The 24,826-nt window shown below is 41.9% G+C and overlaps 1 protein-coding gene and 1 long non-coding RNA gene across 2 annotated transcripts in view; one reads left to right on the top strand and one right to left on the bottom strand.

Annotated features, from left to right (window-relative positions):
• Positions 1 to 24,826, bottom strand: part of SLC36A4 (solute carrier family 36 member 4) — a 232,567-nt gene that overhangs the window by 91,743 nt on the left and 115,998 nt on the right. The window lies entirely within an intron of this gene.
• LOC122462964 lies at positions 2,785 to 23,771 on the top strand. Its single transcript, XR_006285881.1, has 3 exons — positions 2,785 to 2,796; positions 5,596 to 5,600; positions 23,601 to 23,771. It is a non-coding gene; the product is annotated as an uncharacterized LOC122462964 (long non-coding RNA).

Below are 24,826 nucleotides of genomic sequence, written 5' to 3' on the forward strand. Positions count from 1 at the left end.
TTTAAGGTGTTTTGTGTTGCTGTAACATAATATATGTGTGACACTGAAAGGCAGACGCTATGAGTATCAGAATAATTAGTCACATAAAAATCTATATTTTATTAATATGATAGCTAAGACTACCCAGGACATCCTACTTTTAACTATCTGCAATAAGCAGATTCTCTGTAAATGAGTTGAGAATGCCCCTTTGTCTCTAGATCCTGAGCTATTCAGGTAACGAACCAACGAAGAGGGATTTATTGCACTGCAAGATCATAACAGCAAAAAATGTGTCATTTGTAATGAGTCATATCTATGGTAATTAGTAGTAATTCTCCAGACCTCAAAAGCAACTGATAATTAGGTCTCTCTTGAGAACACTTGGACAGGGAAGTAGGTGGCAGGAAATAAGGATGGCAGGAAGAAAAAAAATTGGCTCAGCATGAATATACATTGCCGGCTTAGTGACCAATACTTACAGGGGAGTTCCGGGACAAAACAGCCAGTATCACTGTTGTATTTAATATTTCTCAGTAACTGAAACCATACATGTTGGGAGGAGGGGAGAGAGAATAGGGAAGACTATTCACAGAGAGCAGGGATAGCAAAAAAAAAAAAAAAAAAAAAAAATCCAGTTTGTTTGACAAGTACTTAATTTGTTAAGAGATTCTTTGTAATTCAATGACAGGTTTCAGAGTAACAGCCGTGTTAGTCTGTATTCGCAAAAAGAAAAGGAGTACTTGTGGCACCTTAGAGACTAACCAATTTATTTGAGCATGAGCTTTCGTGAGCTACAGCTCACTTCATCGGATGCATACTGTGGAAACTGCAGAAGACATTATATACACAGAGACCATGAAACAATACCTCCTCCCACCCCACTCTCCTGCTGGTAATAGCTTATCTAAAGCGATCATCAAGTTGGGCCATTTCCAGCACAAATCCAGGTTTTCTCACCCTCCACGCCCCCCCCACCCAAACTCACTCTGCCGCTGGTAATAGCCCATCCAAAGTGACCACTCTCTTTAAAATGTGTATGATAATCAAGGTGGGCCATTTCCAGCACAAATCCAGGTTTTCTCACCCCCCCCCCCACCCCCCTCCAAAAACCACACACACAAACTCACTCTCCTGCTGGTAATAGCTCATCCAAAGTGACCACTCTCACTTTGCTAGCATAGCTATGTCGGTTACTATTATGGGGTGGAGGGATCACACCTCAACCACCATAGCTATGCAAGCAAAATCTCTAGGGTAGATGCAGTTATACTGGCAAAAAAAAGTCCAGACCAATTACCAGCATTACACTAATAATAAATGTTTATAAAACACTTTTCCCCCCTCCATGAATGATCACATCCATGTAGGATGTGAAATTATACTCAAACAGAATGTACTATTTTGCTCTTAACAAAAAACATCTGAAATAAACGGCAAATAAAAGGGCTTTTGTTTAAAGGCTATAGAAATGCTACTGTAATTAATCTACTTTACAAACAAGCAGCAATCACAGGGAATCAATTTTAGTGGTACTAAAAATTCACAGTGGCAGTACACGCAATTTAAGAATGACCAATAGTATTCATAACATTTATGTAACAGTTTCCTGGAAATCTTGTCTGATTTCCAATTTCAGAATCAATATTTAATTCTTCCATTACTAGACCTTATTCCATCATAAAATTATGTTGCGAGAACATGGGTCAGCACTCAAGTCAGTCAATGACAAAGTTAAGCTTGCATGTACAACTGCACCAAAATATACCTTCAAGAAAATATATAGTGTGCTATTATACTTCATATGAAAAAACTAAAGTGATTTTGTTCTGTTAAAACCACTGGTATATTTAAAATAACCTCCTGTCGCAGCCTCTGTATGCAGTTATTGAACCTGGACATCATTTTTAAAACTTCACTGCTTAAATAAAATATTTTGGGGATAAACATAGTTTACTCTTGAATTTAAATCAATTACATACATTCCTAGAATCTGCTGTCATATCACAAATTACTAAGTAGCTCTGTCTGTTCAGAGAACCACAATCTTTTTGTCCTGAAGCCAGCTATAAACATGTAAGACTTCATTACAAATCACACACACTAATATTTTCAAAAGGAACACCAGGCTTCATTCAAATGTTTAGTTGCGGGCTATATTAGAAATACTGACATTATAGGACCACTGTGCCTGCGTGGAACCCCACCAATAGGTGTGTCTAGCTGCATGCATCTGATTTCAGTAATGGGACCATAGTTAGAAACATTTTTCTGAAAGGCTATAAATAAGATAGAATTATGACCACTCAATAGTAGATAATAAGGCTGCAGAGCTATCAGTTTAAGTTATACATATCATGAAAAGCAAGCTTGAGTGGTTTGTTAATTTCACTGAAATTTCTAGATGGAATTATACTCAGGCACAATTTGGGTGTATTTATTTATAGTAGCTACTAAAATATATTAATATCTTTTCTTCAACATATTCCATCTCACTTCCTCTATATCTCTTCCCTGTTATTCCAGGACATTTAACATCTTTTGCATCCTTGTCTATTTTGCTATCTTTCTTCTCTTCTACCAGGGATCCACCTTTCTCCCATTCCTCTATGGAGATTCTTCCTGATTCCAGACTTAGCCACCAATATTATGACATAGAATCTGTAAACAGTCACATCTGTGGCCTGACCCAAAATCCAGTACAATCAATGGTGTCTTTTCATTGATCTCAATTGGCTTTGGATCAGGCCCATAGCTGGGAAAATGCATTTTTTATTTTTTAAAAGAAGTATAAATCAGGAATTTAAATTGGAAAATGTAAATTCACTGTTGCATGGTAAGCATGAGAATTCACATAGAAGAAAATAAACCCTACTATTACATTGTAATTTTCAGCTATTTCATGCACGAGGATGACTGGGAAGAGATGGAGTTAAATGGAGACTCAAAGTAATTACCATTTGATCTGTAAGACATAATTGCTATCTGATTATACAGTATTTAAGTGTAAATACACAGTAATCACACAGGGCTTAATTCAGCAGAAACAGTTGTTGTGTCTTTTCTAACTTCAGCACCATAGAGTATAATCCAGATTTAGAGCGCTTTTTTTTCCTAACCTGTGAAATTCAACATTGAAAGACGACGTTTTCTAGTACTGAAACAAAGTTTTTTGGGGGGAGGGGTGACATTTGAAGTACCATATCACTGTAGAGAGCACTAGTTACTTGATATCAAAATCTTTCCGTACTCTAAGGGCCACTATAACTCGTACACACAGGCTACTCATATATGGGCAAGAAATTCGGTGAGTTTTGTCTTGCCTAGTTTCCAAAGGATTCTTCCCCTGCACTATGGGAGAAAGTAGCAGGAGGACTGGTGTCTTAGAACAGTGGTTCTCAACCAGGGGTACATGTACCCCTGGGGGTACGTAGAGATCTTCCGGGGGGACATCAACTCAGCTAGATATTTTTTTAGTTTTACAACAGGCTATATAAAAAGCACTAGCAAAGTCACTACAAATTAATATTTTATACAATGACTTGTTGATACTGCTCTATATACTATACGCTGATATGTAAGTACAATATTTACATTCAAATGGATTTATTTTATAATTATATGGTAAAAATGAGAAAGTAAGCAATGTTTCAGTAATAGTGTGCTGGGACACTTCTGTATTTTTATGTCTGATTTTGTAAGCAAGTAGTTTTTAAGTGAGGTGAAACTTCGGGGTATGCACAACAAATCAGACTCCTGAAAGGGGTACAGTCATCTGGAAAGGTTGAGAGCCACTGTCTTAGGACAATGGGAACCTCAGAAGTCTCTGTGTTCTTGCACTGGCTCCCAAACCTCGCACACCCCTCTGATCAAATTGATAATACAGCCCTACAATGACCAGAACCTGAAATTCAGGAACCTAGAAAAAGGATCTGTGCTTCATCCGAATTATTTGATGAAGGACTGGTAGGAGATTCATACTCTTGTTACATTTTAATTTGACTTTTTCTTGGCCACTTTGGTGGCTTGGGAACAGTTCCAACCCCTTGCTTAGTCAGAGTGAGTTCAGATAGCAACACAGCAAATTAGGGACCTGACTGTGCAGTGAGCACTGTGTGGGGGCAAGGCTCCTCTCCGCCTTTTCAGACAAGGTTTGCTTTTTTCCGCCTTCTTTTTCTCTCTCATTTTCTCTGAGAGTATTTAAACCTGTATTTTCTTTGTTTTCTATACTTCACTCTTTCTCATTTCCCCTGCCCCTTGTTTTTAGCTTCTCCCCGATCCTCAACTCCCCAGAAGACAATACACTGGTTGGTCAGGGAGCATGTCCACTGAGTTTTCACAAGGTTGAGCCACACACACGTCCATAAACTGATTTGAGAGCTATGGGAAAAGGGCTGTATTGATCACTTCTGAGATCTGGTAACAGCTTACGATACTTAGGGGGAATCTGTGTGTAACCTGGTTGTTACATGTGGCTTTGACCCAAAACCAGACCAACCCAAAATGAAACTCATGGTGCGTGTACATAAGGGTACAAGGCTATTGAAGCATCACTTCCGTCTGTCCTGAAACTCAACAGTATGCAGACAGGAGGAGAGGAGAGCTGAGGGGCTTCTGTAAAACTGGATTGTGGGTGGGGACAGAAGCAGCAGACATTCTTGTCTGGAGGAAGAGGAAGGAGCAAAGTGTTCCTTCTTTCCCCTAACGTGGGTTTTCAATGGGTCTTAGAGACGTAGGTATTTTCTTGAACTCTTTGTTGGTGCGCTGCAATCCTCCAGATGCCTCCTCATAACCTACTTTCAAGTTGTGCCTCTCCATCTGAGCATCAATGTGCCAAGACATTGCAGAAGTCGGTATCAATCCACTGCAAGAGATGGTCAAAATAAAAATTTGGGAATGACTGTTCTTAAGTGATCAGTGCCCTATAAATACTATGGACAAACTGGACTAAATGGAATTTAATGACTGTGGCCGGGCAACATCCGAGAGACAGAAATGAACAAAAACAGTAAGGAATGATCTTTAAATAAATCTGAGCGTTATCTGCAAAAGAATGGAATGCTAATCCATGACATGTCACCCACAGGAGCCAGGCAAATGCTAGATAATAACAGATCCAAAACAGAACCCTATAGGATGCCGGAAGAAACTGGAAAGAGAGCAAAATTTAACAAACAGAAACAGAGATTATAGATGATTGGATGAACATGATCCAAACCAAACAGGTGCAGTTCTTGTCAAGCCTATATAATAGATTCCAAATGAATCAGCTGGTTTGCACAATATGAAGTATCAAATGCAACAGAAATGTTCAGCATCACAATGGCAGCTAATATACCACTGCCAATACAGGAACAAATTGTTCACAACCATAGCCGGCAGGGTCTCTTTGCTTCAACGTGGTTGAAAACTAGATTACAACACTCCAAATGACTGTACACAAGAAAATTGATTAGCTTTGGATGCTTCTAATATACCCTTACCACTAAGGGACATGAATCAGGACAAGAACTTGAAAGTATGTCTGGACGACCCAGTAATATCTCCCCCAAGAGCAGAGGCTAATGGAACTGGCATTTAAGATCTCCAAATTTTAATTATCTGAGTAATAAGTAGAGTTTGTTTGTATATTGCTGGACAATGTCTTATTGTCCAAGGAATTAGCTCTCAGACATCTAGGTCTACACTTCTAAACTAGCTCTCAGATGTTTGAGACACCCAACTGTAAAATATAAGGGCCATATTCTGTGAGGGTGAGACTCAGTTCGAGTTATGTCGCAAAGCATTTGCCCCTGTGTGGAAGCATTTGGCAGTGTGTGGAACCAGATCACATAACCCGGCTGTTAATCTCCAAATGAAACATGCAAGATAATGAATTTAAGGCTTTATTTTCAGATGAGAGGATAAAGGGTAGGCTCACAGAAATGCACTTTTGCTAACACAAATTGTCATGGGCAACAGCATCCATCAGTGCCTGTCTGCATATGCATTTACCCATTTTGCATGTGCACATATTTTTTGACAGCACTCTCACAACCTGTTCCAGTTCTGCTCTCTGAATGGATACCAGTCTGTTCTGATGGGATCCAACTGCTGAATCCCACATGCTGCTACGTTCCCTGGGTCTGGATCACTGTTCCTGCTTGGGCTCAGTCAGGATCAATTCCCAAGCACAGACCCTGTGTCTCACACCCCTTCTGCAGTAGAAACCTGCAGTCTGGCTGTCTATACCTTGGAACCAATGCCTCAGCTCTCCCAAGTCCCCAGTTGCTTAGACACTTCCCCTCCAGAGTTCTCCTGCCTGTGTGGGCTCTGGTTTTCCTAGTTATACCCTCAGCAACCTCATGGCAAGAAAGCAAGGCTTGGAAAAGAAATTTCTTACACACAACTTTTATTCTTAAAAGAAAAATACAAGAGAGTTACAGATCTATGGAAAACAAGCCTACTCCTGTACACAATTAGGGACCTGACTGTGCAGTGAGCACTGTGCGGGGGCAGGGCTCCTCTCCGCCTTAGTCTGGCCTCACCCTCTTTTGTGAGTCTCTGAGGTTGGTCCAAGTCAATAAGGGAGGGAAGGTCCCTCCTGTCTCCACTCCTTTTTTGGGGGTCTCCAATTTTGGTGATGAAATGGTTCCCCTTGGTTTGGAGAAGCACGCCTTTTAAACCAGTCTCTGTCCCCTCTGGGACAGGTGATTAGGTGAAGAAACTGCAGGTGTCCCAGCCATATAATCAGGCCATGGAGGACAGGGGCAGAATCCCAGACCTTCCATCCTCTTCTCGCCAAAGAGGCTTATATGAAGAGAGAGTCCATTCAAAGGAAATGGCTTACTTAGACTCTTCTGGCCCTAGTGGCACAAAAGGCAACCCATTTTTCCCACTGCTATCTGTTCAGAGCAAGATGTTAGTCTCCATCAGAAGTTGTTTCCATGATGGTAACTTCCTTTTTGATTGTCCTGCAATAGGCCATACTTTGTCCTCCATGCTTTCGCTTCCCTCCAAGTGGAATCCAATCTAAGACAAACCTTGTACTTCTGCTACAGGGTAGCCCATGGCCAAACCACTGTTGCCATCTCTGTCTGATTATCTAATCCACAGTCCGCTGACCCATGTGGCACAACACTTCCACATTGGTTACACGATTGCTCAAATGAATTCCAAAGATTCTTCTCAAATAAAGCTGGTGAAGTGCATTCATCTTCCTGTTGTGTACTTCTACCTTCTGCCACATTTCTGAGGCATTTCTTGTGTTGGAAGGACAAAGGCAACGGCCCTTGTGGGCAGAAACTCCATGTAACGTCTGGTGGCTGAGGAGGGCTAGGGTGTTGTCCAGAGCAGTAGTCAAGTTGTGCGGGTGCTTGGGTAGCTGGCAGGTCAATCTATATCAAACGCAGTCCCGGACAATGGTTGGAGTTCTCTCAGGTGTCAGGAGCTGGACAATCCAATCCAAAGGGGCCAGGTCAGTGGGTTGGGGAAGTACAGGTGGGTGAGACAACAAGGTAGGGTCATGGAAGGTAGCAGGCAAGGCAGTCTAAGCAGCAACTAGCAGGCACTGTTCTGTTGCTTAGACAGCTGCCTCTTCCTGTTGGGGCCTTTAGATAGTCCACGTACCCAATGAGAGTGCTGCCTGTCCATCCAATCAGGGGCCTGGCTGCTGTGGGCCTGTAGGCCTTTAGCAATAAGGCTATTGGTCAGGGGCAGCAGTTCAATACACCGCTGTGGTGCAGCGGCTAAGGATGCTGCCTAAGGACCTGGTGGACCAGAATTCAATACGATGGCCCGGACACTCCAGAGTTCAAGCAGATGAACGCCATTCAATGCTTGATTGCCTGGTCATGCCTTTCCAGGCATAGTGAAAAGTTTCTTCTACAAAATTGAGGCTCTGATTCACAATGACTGTTGCAAATCATGTTAATAAATCAAATGTAATTTACAACTGGACACAGATGCATTCCCCAAATTTTCAAAAGCACAATGTGCATTTATAAGAGGCTGGTCCAGGGGTTAGGGTACTACAGTAAAACTTGGGAAAACTGAGTTTAGTCCTGCCTCTGAGTCCTGCCAATTCTGTTACTCACACCTTCTTGTTAACTGTTTGAAATGGGCCATCCTGATTATCACTACAAAAGTTTTTTTCTCCTGCTGATAATAGCCCACCTTAATTGATTGGTCTCGTTATAGTTGGTATGGCAACACCCGTTTTTTCATGTTCTCTGTGTATACATATCTTCCTACTGTATTTTCCACTGCATGCATCCGATGAAGTGGGTTTTAGCCCACGAAAGCTTATGCCCAAATAAATTTGTTAGTCTCTAAGGTGCCACAAGTACACCTCTTTTTTTTTGCTGATACAGACGAACACGGCTACCACTCTGAAACCTGGGATTTTCATGTCCATCAATAATTTATTTTAATCCCTTACAAATTCTCTATGGGACAAGAGTATTAAGCTTTTATAGCGTGATTTTAAAATATTAGAAGCTTAGATTTTATTTTTGTAATTATATAACATCTTTATTCTCTATTTTGAAGCAGCTAAATTGCAGCAGTTACCTATACAATTATCTCACCCTCCCCCGCCCCCTTTCCATTTTTCAGAGAGATAGGGAATCACCATATTGTTCAAAAGGAATAATAAAGAAGTATAAAGAGTATGTAACTTAACAGAAAGTCCAGCATGCCAACTTCATATCCCCTTTGATTCATATACCTCCCTGCTTGATTTTAGACAGATGAATATGTTTAAATCTGGATAATTAAGCTTACCTGTGTATTTAAATTTAGATTCATACTTACATTTTTTGGATGCTTAACATTATTTCACCACATATATCAAAAGCACTATATAATCATAAAATAATAAATGAAAAATCATGCTTTATATTCCAGCAAAATAAACTAATATAAAGTTCTGGACCCAAGCCTAGTGATAGATCCAAGTGCAAACATTAACTATGATTTTATTATATTTGTTACCAAAAGAAGGCAAAGGCAGAAGAATTATCTTTTGTCTTACATTGATTTCTACCCAGAACATTTACTGACTTATCAACAGAGATTGCTACTGGCAAATACGTTAGTAGATGCGGCTTTGTTCTGTATCTTTTAAAAGATCGGCTTTCATCTAGAATGAAGAAACAACTGTGCTGTTTTTAAGAAAAACTGGCAAAATTTTGGCAGATGAAACTGATACGAAAATAGACCAAACATCTCCTTATTAATACCAAAGAACTTCTGTCAAAATTGGAAGGACTAAAGGACAGATATGCTTAACCCCTTAGGTTTGCAGACATTGGGAATAGGACAGGAGAATAATTTGCTCACAGTGGAGGGTTGAAATTTTGTTTATGATTTGTAAGGATCTCTGCTACCAGATCACAGTCTCATCAGCAAATAGTGAAAATTCAAGTATTTCTTTGAAAAAAAGCTCTCTCTCTGTGTATGTGTGAATGATTTCTACCTTGCTCAAATGAAAAAAAATATATATTTTTAAGAATCACCTTAACCAGTGTGCTCTTTCTCAATATCCCCTTTCTCATGCTATGTGTTTTATGCTATTTGCAGTGGATTTAATATATGGGGACCAGATCTTTGACCCTGCTACTTCTGCTTTGCACCATTCCAGAAGACCAAAGGGGATGTGAAGGAAGAGATGAGGATTACCACAGTGTGAGGGAATTTGAGTATGAGGAAGAAAAAGAGGGAAGGCAGAAGGGTAATGAAAATAAGAACACATAGTGACACAGAAGCGCAATAACTTGACAGGATCCAAATCATCTTAATTTTTAAAAAATGAAATATAATCAACTATCCCAAATGATGCACAACCAGGCTATTATTGGTTGACTTATCTTTCTGTAGGAGACAGAGCAGAGATGGGGTATTTGAAGGAGAGTGTAGTGGCCTTGTGTAATTCATGAAGGCTGTTCCATGCATAATAGGACAGCAATAGCAAATATTTCCTTGACTTCCTATTTCTTAATGGCCAACAATCGGCATCAAAATTTAGGCTGCCCTGGACTAACTCTTACTACCCTTGCACACAACAATGCTCTGCGCTATCAAAAAAGGACTTAAGTGATTCTTGAAGTGCTTATTACCATCCTGTGGTTTTTTCATACAGCACAGAATTTGAATGTGCTCTTGTCAGCTCTCCAAAGAATACTGGCTGAAGCCCTTCCTTCTTTGACCACATTTAACCTGTAAATGATCACTGATGTCCTTTAATTGGGAGAAAGGTTGAGCAACACTGTGCAAGACAGACAAATCGAAAGAGTGTCTAGACCAAGACAAGCCAGTGAACCAAAAAGAAAATTACTTGTTTTCAATGTTTCTAGTGACAAGCCTTTCCACAAGTTCTCAGGGCTGAACTATAGATTTGCATTTACTGCTCAGATGCAGACAACTTATTTTCCTTATTTTCCAATTTTATTGTTCTCAGTTTATCTGACGCCTTTCAGCATTGGGACCGAGTCATTTGGGGTTTTTTTCATACAAATATCACAGTTCCAATAGAACTTTATCACTTCTCCTGCAGATGTTTTGCTAGAAGCCACTGTGTACAGCTAAATTAGACTGAGGTTAAAACTGTGAATGCTAACTAGAACACACACTTTTGCATAATGAGCAATTAAAGAATCCTTTTCTGGCGAGTAACAGTTGCACCAGCCATCTTCACAATATGTAAGTTTGCAAGGAAAATTGCTCACTCGTAAGGATAGATTGTTTTTTTAAATTAAAATGTGGACATTGTCAGAAAATTGACTAATGGCAACTTCTTATTATTAAATAGACTTCACCTCTGTGTTTTTCCAGAGACATATCTACAAAGTTTATTGACAAAAATACATTTTTACTACTTTTTTAACTTTAAAGGCAGCAGAGTCCTGTGGCACCTTACAGGCTAACAGACGTATTGGAGCATAAGCTTTTGTGGGTGAATACCCACTTCGTCGGATGCATGTAGTGGAAATTTCCAGAGGCAGGTATAAATATGCAAGCAAGAATCAGGCTAGGGATAATGAGGTTAGTTCAATCAGGGAGTGTGAGGCCCTCTTCTGATTGAACACCAAGGGAGGAGAAACTGCTTTCCCTAGCCTGATTCTTGCTTGCATATTTATACCTGCCTCTGGAAATTTCCACTACATGCATCTGATGAAGTGGGTATTCACCCATGAAAGCTTATGCTCCAATACATCTGTTAGTCTATAAGGTGCCACAGGACTCTTTGCCGCTTTTACAGATCTATACTAACACGGCTACCCCTCTGATATTTTTTAACTTTGTTAGCCTTGCCAAACCAGCACACCTCTGAAAGAATGAGCTGGATTGACATTATCTTCAGCAAACTGTTAATGAAGTTCCAAATGCAGAATCTTACCAGTCATAACGCACAAGCTTATAAGAACCTAGCTTTACTGTTAAGCACAATTTTACTCTGAAAAATTATTGTGTCAGAATGGCATTGTGAGAGGTCTTTTAGCCAACCACCGTTTTTTTAACATATGATCATCATGGCCAAACCACCATTTTAAAAAGATGAAAAAAATATTAGAAAATGGTTTATCAGTGATTTATAGCTAGAGTTGCCAGTCTTTAAAGAAGTCATGCTGAATACTTTCATCACTATTGCCATTCTTACAGTGACCACAATGTGCTAGACACTATACAAACATGAAAGGCAGCAGCATCTGTACCCTATGGAGCTTACACTTTAAAAAGACCAAACACAGAAAGCCTTTTCCCATGGGCAGGATGTGACTTTGCAAATTCTGATACCAAAAAAAATTATAAAATGTAAAGAGAAACAGACTTTTCCCTAGTCTGTTTTCCCAAGTCTGTTTCCCGTTGCCACAGTCAGTTTTGTAGAGTTCTCAGTAGAAGAAGCCTTGAGGTGGGATTTCAAAGGAGAGAAGGCAGGAGATGGGTCATAAAACAAAAGCCATCCTCTCAACATCACATTTACTTACCTTGACAGATATCTATCTTCCTATAGCGAGACAATTCCAAAGAAACGAAAGAAGCTTGTGATTATGCTAAGAGTGCTTTTGATGTTCCCCATAGTATTTTATTGACAAGGCTTTGATGTCAATTAATTAAACATCAGTGAGAATAAATATCTAATCTTACACTATGGGCTGCAATCATCAAACTTCATGATTCATTTGACTCTTAGATTCATAGATTTTAAAGCCAAAAGGGACCATCTAATCATGATCATCTAGTCTGACCTGCTGCATAACACTGGCTAAAGAACTTCACCCAATAATCTCTTCATCAAAGCCATAATTTCTGCTTGAGCTATACCATAACTGTTAGAATGATATCCAGTCTTGATTTAAAGACATCAAGTAATGGAAAATCCACTGCATCCCTAGATAAACTGTTCCAATGGTTGATTACTCTCACTGTTAAAAAATTGTCTCTGAATGCATCTAACGTCAACTTCCAAACTACTGGTCTGTGAGTGTTTCAATCCTTGTTTCTGGGCAATTGTCTTAGCTTTCTTTAGGAATATGGCGTCAAGAAGCTCCTGTCCTCTGATTCTACATCACTTCCAAATAGCATCAGAAAGTTTTGTAGAGTAGTAAGCAATTTTTATTTTTTTCTTTAATAAATAATAGGTATGATATATGTTTAACAGTACTATTCGGTCATCTGCTTCTTATGTATCCAACCTGCTGTCCTTTGTCTATTTAGATTATAAACCTTACAGGGTCCCACAACTAGACAAAAGAAAGGTTAGCCCAACAGAGAGATGCCACTGCTAGACACCTTTCAGGATTCTGAAGCCATCCCATCCAGCACAGACAAACTGTCCAACTCTTCTGACATGGGAGTTTGTACAGAAAGAAGGAAGTGGACAATGTCTACTTCTTAGAAAGTCACCTAGTACATTCCAGATACTTTGTAAATTATAAATTGTTTTGATGCTGTTAAGGAGTAAACAATTGTTTGAGCCTTGTTGTAAAGGATACTGTAAATGTATAAACAAGGAGAGAGCATTCTAGAATTGCAAACCCTTTTTCAGAGAAAGCCCTGATTTCCATCCTAGATGAGAACATAGACGAGTTAGCAGTTCCAATATTACCCATCTTAAATGCTATTGTGGAGCATTAAGTAATAGTGCCCTGAAGCAAACTGTCATATATTTTACAAGGCTTTATATACAAATATAAAAACCCTGATGCATACTTGCTAGATAAATGGCAACAGAGAGAAGGCATGACTTATTCTTGAAGGTGAAGCACCTGGAGTTGTCACGGTCTTCAGTAGCAACAATTTGTGAGTGGAAGGCCCTATATAAAGCTGTGGTGATGCATCCAAAGATCACTGTGGAGAGTTCTGCATCCAAAAGGATCCAGCTAGTGAAATACAGGAAATTTTTGTTTAACTAAATCTATAAATAATCATACCACCATAAAGCCAAAGACTTCCCATGTGTAAAAATACAGCATTGGTCTTTCTTTTTATATCTCTATTTTTAGTTCTGATAAAGTTAGTGTCCTCCACTGATGTTTGACACATGATTACTAGTCAGCTTTCGAAAGAATAATTCCATTAGGCATGGAGTGCATGAGGCCTTCAGCTAATATATTTATTGATTAACATTTGAGAATGATCTGATGAACCCACAGCTGGGGATAGATTTTCATAAGCGTTAAGCTCCCATATAGGCATATAAATGAAGTGGTCTGATTTTCAAAGGTGCTCCGTAACCATCAACTCCCACTGAAAGCAGTAAGTGCTGCTGGGGGCTGAACATTTTCAAAAATCTGGCCACTTATTTAAATGGTGAAATGAGAACCATGGGGTGCTAAGATCTCTTCAAAATGTGGCCCAAAATGTCTCCCCCCTCCTGCCCTCAATCAACTGATATGTATGGCCCTGCAGCAAAAGGCAACTATCGGACAAGGGGATGAAGACTGCGTTTGTGCAATCTTAACATTTGTAGGAAAGGGTAAAGACGCATGCTCTAAAAGGGGACAGCTCCACAGAAGAATATTTATAAGCTGCAGCCTGTAATAAGCATGATCCATCTAAATGTGAAAAAGATGTTATTTCTGTAATCACAGACAAAGCATATCTCCTGAACATTTGAATTTCCAAATACTTTTTTAGTTCCTTACAGACTTGCGATAGTTTGATAACTAAACCTACTTTCTCCCAGGAAATCCTGTTTATCTGCAGTGCCTTTTATTAATCAGACCCATGCAACATGGTATCTTTTTATTCCTTTAAGCACACCACTTTAGTTCAATTATTAGAAATTGCTCTAAATATACCAATCACCCACTGTATCATTTCATTTTAAAGTGAGGCTGGTTTCACAGATTTCACTGGGTGAAAGAAATGAGGGCCAGTTTCCATTTTACACTAATCTTGGCCTATTTTCCTGTAATTTTTGTTTTTTAAATCTTGTTTTCACTCCGTTCCCTCACCTTCTCATTATCCATTTTTGTCATCTTTCTGGCAGCTGAGAGAAACTCATTCAACCTAATGCCATGTCTGCTTATGACATTAGCAGCAGGAAAAGTCAGTACTTGTTGGTGAAGACATGGCCGTTGCCATTCAGTTTTGTAAAGCGGCACATACGTTTCTGATACTACACAAGTGCTTTAAAAACATTTAGCTTGTTTCAGGAGCAATGGGGTTCTGAGAGTAATTAGCATTCAATCAGACATTTTTTAGGCTTAGGGCAATTTCACTCATACAGATTTTAGTAAATCATCTAAAATGTTTCCCATGACTATTGAAGATTCTTCACCAAGATCTCTTGTAGACATTGAATTTGAGAGTAATATCATTTGGCATGTGTTATTAATTCCAGTCTTTTCTTGCTTAGTAATTAGTAAGTAAGTAATCCATCTTCTATATAAAGATCTGAGATTTTTGCTATAGCTATTTATTCAAATTGTCCATCTTTTTCCTGGATAAGTCTCTTAATATTAAAAGTATTTTTTAAAGTTTCCATGTACTATAACATTATGCAGGATTTTTACATCTCCCTACTTCCTTATCCCTGCCATATCAGTAGCTTATTGTTTAATTCAATAAATAGAAATATATACAATCAGGACAAATAATTTCACACAGTTAAACCCGGCCAAACCAAAGCAGTGAGTTATAGAGTATTAATTTATTAAATCTGCAATTTCAGCCTAATTCAAAGGGAAGCAAAGTGGTTTAATGTGTTAATCCCTCCCCCTCCTCCCCCAGGCTAATGTTACTGAATAAATTTCTACAAACCGACTCACTTCAAAAGTATTCTACAGTTTTACATCATAGTCCTTCATATAGTTCTTCTCTTAAAAAAATAAACCACATTCACACAGTTTTTTTCTCCTATATTCAAGATTACATTTTAACACACAAAAAACCACACACCCTTTAAAAGAACATTAAAGTTGCAATGTTCTCTCTGCAGCTATATTTTATTTTTAATAGACTAGGCTCACCCATTTTAAGTTAATGGGAAAGCACATTGGCTAGTTGTTGTTTTTTTCATTAACGGATATCAAATAAAATAGAGAGGACGCACTCAAGGTAAGCATTAAGCACTTATGTACCAAAGAAAATCCATTAAAAATATTATTTAAGTTGCAAAGTTAAGCATTCAAAAGTGAGGAAATACCTGGTTTATGTTTGCCCATTCAACCTCAGTTCTGCCATTCAGCAACCATTGTGCACTGAGTGAGTCAAGGGTATTATGGAAAAAATAGTATATCATCATGTGATTAAAGACTGTCTTGTAATTTATATGTTCAAGGGACAGAATTAAGGTTGAACAGAAACTGTAAATCTAGCATTACCAACCAACCTAACACACTGACTTATCAAACACATTTCTACAACACTGCAGCAACAACAGAGAACAGCAGAATGCTAATAACCCCTCCTAACACACACACTTTGAATCATCTCCTGGGTAAGAAGGCTGTTTAACTTTTACTTCCATTCCCCTCTCAACAGCTTTCTTGGGAAGGCGGGTGAGGGGGGGGGGGGTCCCTCTTCCCTCTGCTAGACTGAGCACAGGGTGAGAAGGTAGATTGCAAGCAGCTTGCCCTCATCCCTATTCTTTGCTAGCAGTGGGACTAAATTGCTACATTCACATGCCGGACTTGTCCTTTAAATTTGGGTAGGGTGGTGTCTAAGCTAGGGAAATCCCTTATGGAAATCTCTCTTTTGCTGCAGAATATTGAGTATGAGTATGACAACCCTTAAGGTTGTCTCCAGGAGAATTCAGAAGAGGAGAGGGGGTTCAGACATCTTGCCGATCTCCTAGAAGATAAAGGGGCATGATGGGTTCTTGAAGAGCCCAGGAAGAGGTTTGGTGTTCCCTTCCTATCTTCTAAAGGTATTGATTGGGGGGTGGAGTTTAAAATCTTCTGGATCACACCATGACCCCATCCACATTGTATCAAAGAAATAGGAACGCCAAATCCTATGCACCCCCAATGGCTGCCAGCAAATTATATGCAGTGTTGTTGTAGCCATGTCGGCCTCAGGATATTAGACAGACAAGGTGGGTGAGGTTATATATCTTTTAAAAGAGATCCACCTTGTCTCTCTAGTAAATTATATGTGATTCTGACAGACAGGAAACTTCTAGGGGACTTTGCATAAATAGTACTGTACGACATTGCTAACATTTAAAATCAGTAGGAGGAGACCTATATTGTATTAGCATCAGGAAACAATTAGCCACATATGTCTTCTCATACCGACTGTAGGATAATGGGCTCCTAACACTATATAAATCTAAAAATTAACCAAACATTTCATGAAGATATTTCTATTCATGTTTGGTTTCGTTAATCCTCCCAAGCAATCACAACCACCAAAAAGCACATAACTGGTTTTTGACTACCAAAATTTTTTTACTTTGATATTATTTGATAGTCAACCATATTCACACTTCAAATACTTGTCATATTGCTTTAAAAATACTTCAAGTCTGGGTGTATTTCAACATATTTCCTATAGCTATGACATCAGTCGAAAAAGTGGTACATGGTACCAATGGGTACAGAAACAAAATAGTTGGCATCTTTTGTTTTCACCTTCCTTTTGTACAATTATAATTAAAAAAAATTAACTATGATAAGAGAGAGAAAATTCACCTTCAAAGCCTGTGCCATGTTTAACTCATCACATTGTAACTCAGACCTGGTCTACATTAGACACTTTTACTGGAAAAGCGCTGTTAGTTGGGGACACAGGAAAGTAGTAACTTTCACAGTTCAGGTCAACTGCATCTGTATTCCCCCTCTGTAGTCCACCACAAGCATCAGCTTTAAGCTCCCAGTTCCTCAGTTATCACCTTTCTTGGACAGAAACCTGTCTCTCTCTCTCTTTCTCTCCCACCAAACAGGAGTTTTCCAGGCTGCAAAGCTCACTGTTTACAGTGTGATAGTCCCAAAAAGTCACACTGACTCAACACGCCTGAGTACGTGCTCTGCTTTCTCTCCAGAGGCTATGAACAGCATGATGGTCTGCAGTTATAAGTTATCACACAGCTAACAAGAAAGCACATTTATTCTTAAGGTGAAAGCATTGCAGAGAAAACATATTAAAAACAATTTTAAAAAACCCTACATGGAATCATGGAAATGTGGGCCTGGGAAGGGACCTCGATAGGTCGTACAGTCCAGGCCTCTGCACTGAGCAGGACTAAGTATTATCCCGACCATCCCTGACAGGTGATTGTCTAACCTGCTCTTAAAAACCTCCCATGATGGAGATTCCACAGCCTCTGTAGGTAATTTGTTTCAGTACTTAACTACCCTTACAATTAGGAAGTTTTTCCTAATATCTAACCTAAATCTTCCATGCTGCAATTTAAGCCCATTACTTCTTGCCCAATCCCCAGTTGATAAAAACTACAGTTTATCACCCTCCTCTTAATAATCACATTTTATGCACCTGAAGACTGTTATCAGGTCCCCCCTCTGTCTTCTCTTCTCCACTCAATTTTTTCAATCTTTTCTCAAAGGTTATGTTTTCTGCACCTTGAACCATTTTTGTTGCTTTCCTCTGGACCTTCTCCAATTTATCCACATCTTTCCTGAAATGTGGCACCCAGAACTGGACATAATACTCCAGTTGATGCCTAAGCAGCACGGAGTAGAGCGGAAAAATTACTTCTCGCATCTTGCTTACAACACTCCTGCTAATACTTCCCAGAATGATGTTTCCCTTTTTTTACAGTATTACATTGTTGACTCAAATTTAGTTTGTGATCCACTATAACCCCCCAGATCCCTTTCTGCAGTACTCCTTCCTAGGCAGTCATCTCCCATTTTGTGTTTGTGGAATTCCTCTCTAAGTGTAGTACTTTGCATATGTCCTTCTTGAATTTCATCCTATTTATTTCAGACCATTTCTCCAGTTTGTCAAGATCATTTTGAATTTTAATCCTGTCCTCAAAAGCACTTGCAATCTGACCTCCCCAAGCTTGGTATCATCTCCAAACTTTATTAGCATACTCTCTATGCCATTATCCAAATCATTTATGAAGATACTGAATTGAACTGGACCCAGGATAGATTCCTGTAGGATCCCACTCAACATGCCCTTCCAGCTTGACTGTGAATCATTGATAACTACTCTCTGAGTACTGTTTTCCAACCAGTTTTGCACCCAGCTTATAGTAGGTTTGTCCGGGCTATATTTCCCCAGATTCTTTATGAGAACGTCATGTGAGACAGTATCACAAGCCTTACTAAGTTTGAGATATATCACATCTAGTGCTTATCCCAATGAAAAGGCTTGTTACCCTCTCCAAGAAAGATAGTAGGTTGGTATGATATGATTTTCTCTTGAAAAAATCTATTTTATCACTGTGACGGTGTATGCACACCCTGCCTCCTGTCGGGATGGATAGTGGGTGTGCTGACACCGCGGTTACTGTCTACCCAGACTGTCTTGTGACTCACCATGATGAGGTCCAAGGGCAGAGATGAAAGTAAGCCGGTACGCCCCGGTATGGCGTACCAGTAAGAGCCGGTGCGCCGTACCGGAACCTGCTTTCCCAGAGGGCAATTTAAAGCCCTGGGGTAGCAGCAGCGGCGGGGCTGCGGCAGGGATTTAAAGGGCCCCAGAGCTCCAGCCCCCACTACCGCCACGGCCCTTTAAATCCCCGCCGCCGCTACCCCAGGGCTTCGGCAGCAGGGCTCAGGTGAAGATTTAAAGGGCCCTGGAGCTCCAGCCACTGCTACACCCCCCCTGGGGCCCTTTAAATCCCCGCCTGAGCCCTGCTGCCCGAGCCCTGGGGTAGTGGCAGCGGGGCTCTGGCAGGGATTTAAAGGGTCCCGGAGCTCCAGCCGCCGCTGCCCCCCTGGGGCCCTTTAAATTCCTACCTGAGCCCTGCTGCTGAAGCCCTAGGGTAGCGGCGGCAGGGCTCCGGAGGGGATTTAAAGGGCCGGCGCGGCAGCAGCTGCTGGAGCCCCAAACCCTTTAAATCTCCGCCTGTGCCCTGCTGCCCGAGCCCTGGGGTAGTGGCGACAGGGCTCTGGCGGGAATTTAAAGGGCCCCAGAGCTCCAGCCGCCGCTACCTCCCCGGGCCTTTAAATCCCCGCAAAAGCCCTGCTGCCGAAGCCCTGGGGTAGCGGCGGCGGGGCTCCGAAGTGGATTTAAAGGGCCAGGGCGGTAGTAGCGGCTGGAGCCCCGGAGCCCTTTAAATCCCCAATGGAGCCCAGCTGCCGAAGCCCTGGGGTAGCGGCGGCGGGGCTCCAAAGTGGATTTAAAGGGCCAGGGCGGTAGTAGCGGCTGGAGCCCCGGAGCCCTTTAAATCCCCAATGGAGCCCAGCTGCCGCTACCCCAGGGCTCGGGCGGGGATTTAAAGTGCTCGGGGCTCCGGCAGCCGCTACCACAGCAGAGCCCCAGGCCCTTTAAAGCTCTGCCAGAGCCCAGAGCCCCGGGATAGCGGTGGCAGCTGGGAGCCCCCCAGGGCTCCTCAATGATTTAAAGGGCCCGGAGCTCCATGCAGCTGGAGCTCTGGGCCCTTTAAATCACCCCCGAGCCATGGGGTTCCCAGCCACCTCTGCAGCTGGTAGCTCGGGGGTGATTTAAAGGGCCCTGGGCTCCTAGCCGCCACTACCGCAGCTGGAGCCCTGGCCCTTTAAATCAAGATTTAAAGGGCCCGGGGATTTAAGGCCCTGCCTCTTCTGGTTAAGGCCACACCTCTTCTGGTTGAGGCCACTCCCCCTGCTCAGGACTCCGGTGTACCGTAAGTCCTTTAACTTACTTTCACCCCTGTCCAAGGGTCAGAGTCAAAGCAGTGGTCCTTGAGTTCAGGGCAGCCTAGCCTAGCGACCAGAGTCAATACCATAGCCCCTGAGTTCAGGGGAGTGTGGCCTACTGGCCAGTGTCAATACCACGGTCCTCAAGTGCGGGGTAGCGTGGCTTAATAGCCAAAGTCAATACAGTAGCCCCTGAGTTCAGGGCAGCGTGGCCTAGTGGCCAGAGTCAATACTGCGGCCCTCAAGTGTGGGGTAGCGTGGCTTAATAGCCAAAGTCAATACAGTAGCCCCTGAGTTCAGGGCAGTGTGGCCTAGTGGCCAGAGTCAATACTGCGGCCCTCAAGTGTGGGGTAGCATGGCCTAACGGCCAGAGTCCATGTGGTCACCCTCAGGTACAGGGCTGTGTGGCATGGCCAATACCCAAGGAAGGAAGCGGTCCGCTTAGGGGGGCCCGGACCCACCCGACTCCACTGAGACCCAACCCAGGGCCCTAACAGTGATGGAGTGGTCTGCCACTGGGTCAGCAAGGAATCCCACCAAAACATGCTGATCTCACATGGGTGGGAGATACCACTCGTTCACCTGCCCTGGGTCACCTCCTACCGCGCTTCCTCAAGCTGCAGTCAATGGGGGCATTGGAGTCTCCAGTCTCCTCAGTCCAGATAATTCCCTGAGGCTCCACTGGCCACAGATCTCCTGTCCGATCTCGGGACCTTCGGCTCCCGCAGGCAAGGGTTGTGATGGCTCCTCAGCTGGAGCCTCCTCTCCGGCAGTCAGCCCAGACTGAACTGGGCTGCTCCCTTTTATACTAGCATAGCACTTGGAGCATGCCCAGTACAGTCTGAGGGGTGGAAATTCCTCCGCCCATAGTGTGGGGTTAACGCCTTCCAGCCCAGTGCAGAATATGCACACCCTGTCACAATCACCTTACTATTTTATAGGTACTTACAAATTGATTGTTTGATTATTTGCTCCATTATCTTTCTGGGTAATGAAGTTAAGCAAGCATACTAAAGAGCTTACCAAAAGTCATCCCAACTATAACCTCCATCTCTGGTAGGCGACAATCCTTCAAAACCCATGATTGGTTTTCCCCATGATTACAAGTTCATAACTGTCTCAGACTCAGAACCAGAACAATCATGAGTAGTTCAGTCTTTCCTTTATACAGCTTGGGCTTTTGAACTTAGCCTCATGTAACAGGGGATCAGCAGACAAAGACCCACTCCTCAAAGTGTAGCTTCAAAAGGAATTTTGCAAATCTAGAGGGAATTTGCAGTCACTTCTCCCTGGATATTCCCCAGGAAAACCACTTAACGCTTTTTGTTCCAGAAATCCATTCTTGTTTGACAAATTGTTCAGTATAGTAATTTGAACCCCCAGATCTCACATCTGTCAAAAGATACTTAAATTTAATTCAATTAGGTCTCTCAAGGATATGACAGGAAACTGCACAGCTGCCCCCCCCGGGGGGGGGGGGGGGGAAGAGGGCACGCAAGTGGGGCAATTTGTCCCAGGCCCTGGGACCCACAGGGGACCCAGTGAGAATGTCTGACGTCTGAGGTCTGAGACAGGGAAGGGGGCGGGGCGAAATTGCTTTGCTCCAGGCCCCCTGAATCCTCTGGGCAGCCCTGGGAAACTGCCATATCTCTTACAGTAACCACTATGCTCCAACAACATGTGACAATAGCCAACATCCTAAATGCCTCCAAATCAGGGTTCAGACCAAGCCACAGCACAGAGAAAGCTCTAGTGGAGCTAAAAGACCTGTGTCCCTCTGGCCATGTTCACTCTGCTGGACCACCACCAGTACTAAAATGTCAGAAGGCCTACAGAAATTAGCTCTTGGATGAAGAGCAGCTGGCACAAGCTGTATCTAGGCAAAACTGAAGTAATGCTGGTCAGAAAGGGGAACTGCTTCAAAGAACTGGCGAAGGCATTGTCTCCACCTTACATCAAAGTCATAAAGCCCCCATTTGTTAAAGCTGCGTGAAGGCTTGGAATCCTGCTTGACTCATCCCTGAGCTTCGATTACCAGGCTGCATCAGTTTTCAAAAATGCCTGCTTTTCCTTCCAGCTTTCTAAGATACTTGATGCCTTCCTCCCAGACCAGGTTTTAGACACAGTAATCCATGTATTTGTCAATGCCAGACTGGATTACTGTTACTGCTTATATCATAAGCTGAATGTGAAGATGATGCACAGACTTCTGCAGGTACAGGGTGGCTGGCAGCCATCTTCATGGCTTAGACCACCAGAAGCAAATCACGCCCATATTCAAATCACTCCACTGGTTCCCAGTCAGCTTCCAATGCCAGTTTACGGTCTTGGTCCCAATTTTCAAAGCAATTATTGGATCAAGTCCCAGTTACATCAAAGACCAAATTTCAATCTATGATCTGCTGTGACAGCTGCATTCCTCTGGGACTAGGCAGATCACAAAGACCAGGATGAAGCATGTGAGAGGTGGGGCCAAAGCATCCTCAATAGAGGGGGGGCCCGCTATCAAACAACTTTCCAAAGGAGATCATGTGATTTCCAAATTAATGTAACATTTCCCTTGATTTTATTTTTTGTTAAATGTTAAACACTATGCAAAATTCCTCCCAGCCACCCATCAATAAGAACAACACTTCAATAGAGAAAAATCTCAATTAGAGTAGGAGTGATACTAGTTTGACACTACAAGAAGTAGAGTAGCCTGCTATACCCACAGTACAGCCCAAATCAAATCCTTGCTAAACCATAGCAATATTATTCTATTCAGCTCTTATGCTCATATGGCAATTCTTTTTGAAGAGCTCTTTGCTTTAGAAATGAAGCCTTATTCAGCAGTAATAAAAGAAAATAATTACTTTCTGCAGTAATTCATGTTGACTTAATTATGACTGGGAATAGCACATTTCCCTACCTCAGTATGTGAAGGGCACTAAAAGAGGACTTACCTAAATGCAAAGTATTGGTTGAATTTTCATTCTAATTTAGAATAATTTATGTATGATTTCTCCAGCATTTAATATTTTTAGAGGCCTCTCCAATTGTTTTCTTAGGGTTTAGTATTTCTAGGACTTGTGGTCCTATTTGTTTTAAACAACTTGAAGAGTCACATTCAGTTAATTTAAAAAAGCCATCCTACACATTAGTTACCAATTTCCATATATATTCCTACTTTATGTTGATATCAAGCACTGTGCTCATGTTAGTCTTATCAATTATTTATTTTCTGTGCATCACTTATAATTTTGATATCATGCAGAAGGACAATTATTTGGACTAAAACAATTCCTAAGGACAATTTATGTGTTTGTTTATTATGATTATAAAAAACTAGGAGAGAAGCTGTTCTAGATTTGATTTTGACAAATGATCTGAAATAAACAGGATGAAATTCAAGCAGGACATATGAAAAAATACTACACTTAGAGAGGAATAATCAATTCCAAAAATACAAAATGGGAAATGACTGCCAATGAAGGAGTACAGCAGAAAAGGATCTGGGGATTATAGTGGATCACAAACTAAATTTGAGTCAACAATGTAATACTGTAAAAAAAGGGAAACAACATTCTGGGATGTACTAGCAGGAGTGTTGTAAGCCTGTAGCAGTGCATGGGATTCTTCCATCCTAAGTGCAAGACTCTGCACTTGTCCTTGTTGAACCTCATCAGATTTCTTTTAGCCCAATCCTCCAATTTGTCTAGGTCACTCTGGACCCTATCCCTACCCTCCAGCATATCTATCTCTCCCCACAGCTTAGTGTCATCTGCGAACTTGCTGAGGGTGCAATCCATCCCATCATACAGATCATTAATGAAGACGCTGAATAAAACCGGCCCCAAAACAGACCCCTGGGGCACTCCGCTTGATATCGGTTGCCAGCTAGACATCGAGCCATTGATCACTACTCATTGAGCCCTATGATCTAGCCAGTTTTCTATCCACCTTATAGTCCATTCATCCAATCCATACTTGTTTAACTTGCTGGCAAGAAAATTATGGAAGACCGTATCAAAAGTTTTGCTAAAGTCAAGATATAGCAGGTTCATCACTTTCCCAATACCCACAGAGCCTGTTATCTCATCATAGAAGGCAATCAGGTTGGTCAGGCATGACTTACCCTTGGTGAATCTATGTTGACTGTTCCTGATCACCTTCCTCTCCTCCAAGTGCTTCAAAATGGATTCCTTGAGGATCCTTACCTCGGGCGGCTCCTGAAAGTGACCAGCACATTTCTCTGGCAGTGGGGTCAGAGGGTCTCCACGCTCTGCCCTTGCCCGCAGGCACCACTCCCGCAGCTCCCACTGGCCGCAGTTCCCGGCCAATGAGAGCTGCGGAATTGGCGCTCGTGGTGGGGGCAGCACACAGAGACCCCCCTGCCTCTGCCCAGGGGCTGCAGGGACATGCCGGCCGCTTCTGGGCGCGCTGCGGAGCCAGGACAGGTACGTAGCCTGCCTTAGGCCTGCTGCACCGCCGGACTTCTAGTGGCTAAAATCTCCCGGTTTGGCTTCAGTAGTCTCCGGGAGATACAGGGAGGAGGAGGAGTTTATCAGCGAGGCCCGGGGACCCCCAGAGGTCCATGGACCCCAGTTTGAGAAACGCTGTTTCAT

Source organism: Chelonia mydas, chromosome 1 (genome assembly GCF_015237465.2).
Source record: "Chelonia mydas isolate rCheMyd1 chromosome 1, rCheMyd1.pri.v2, whole genome shotgun sequence".
NCBI lineage: Eukaryota > Metazoa > Chordata > Testudines > Cheloniidae > Chelonia > Chelonia mydas.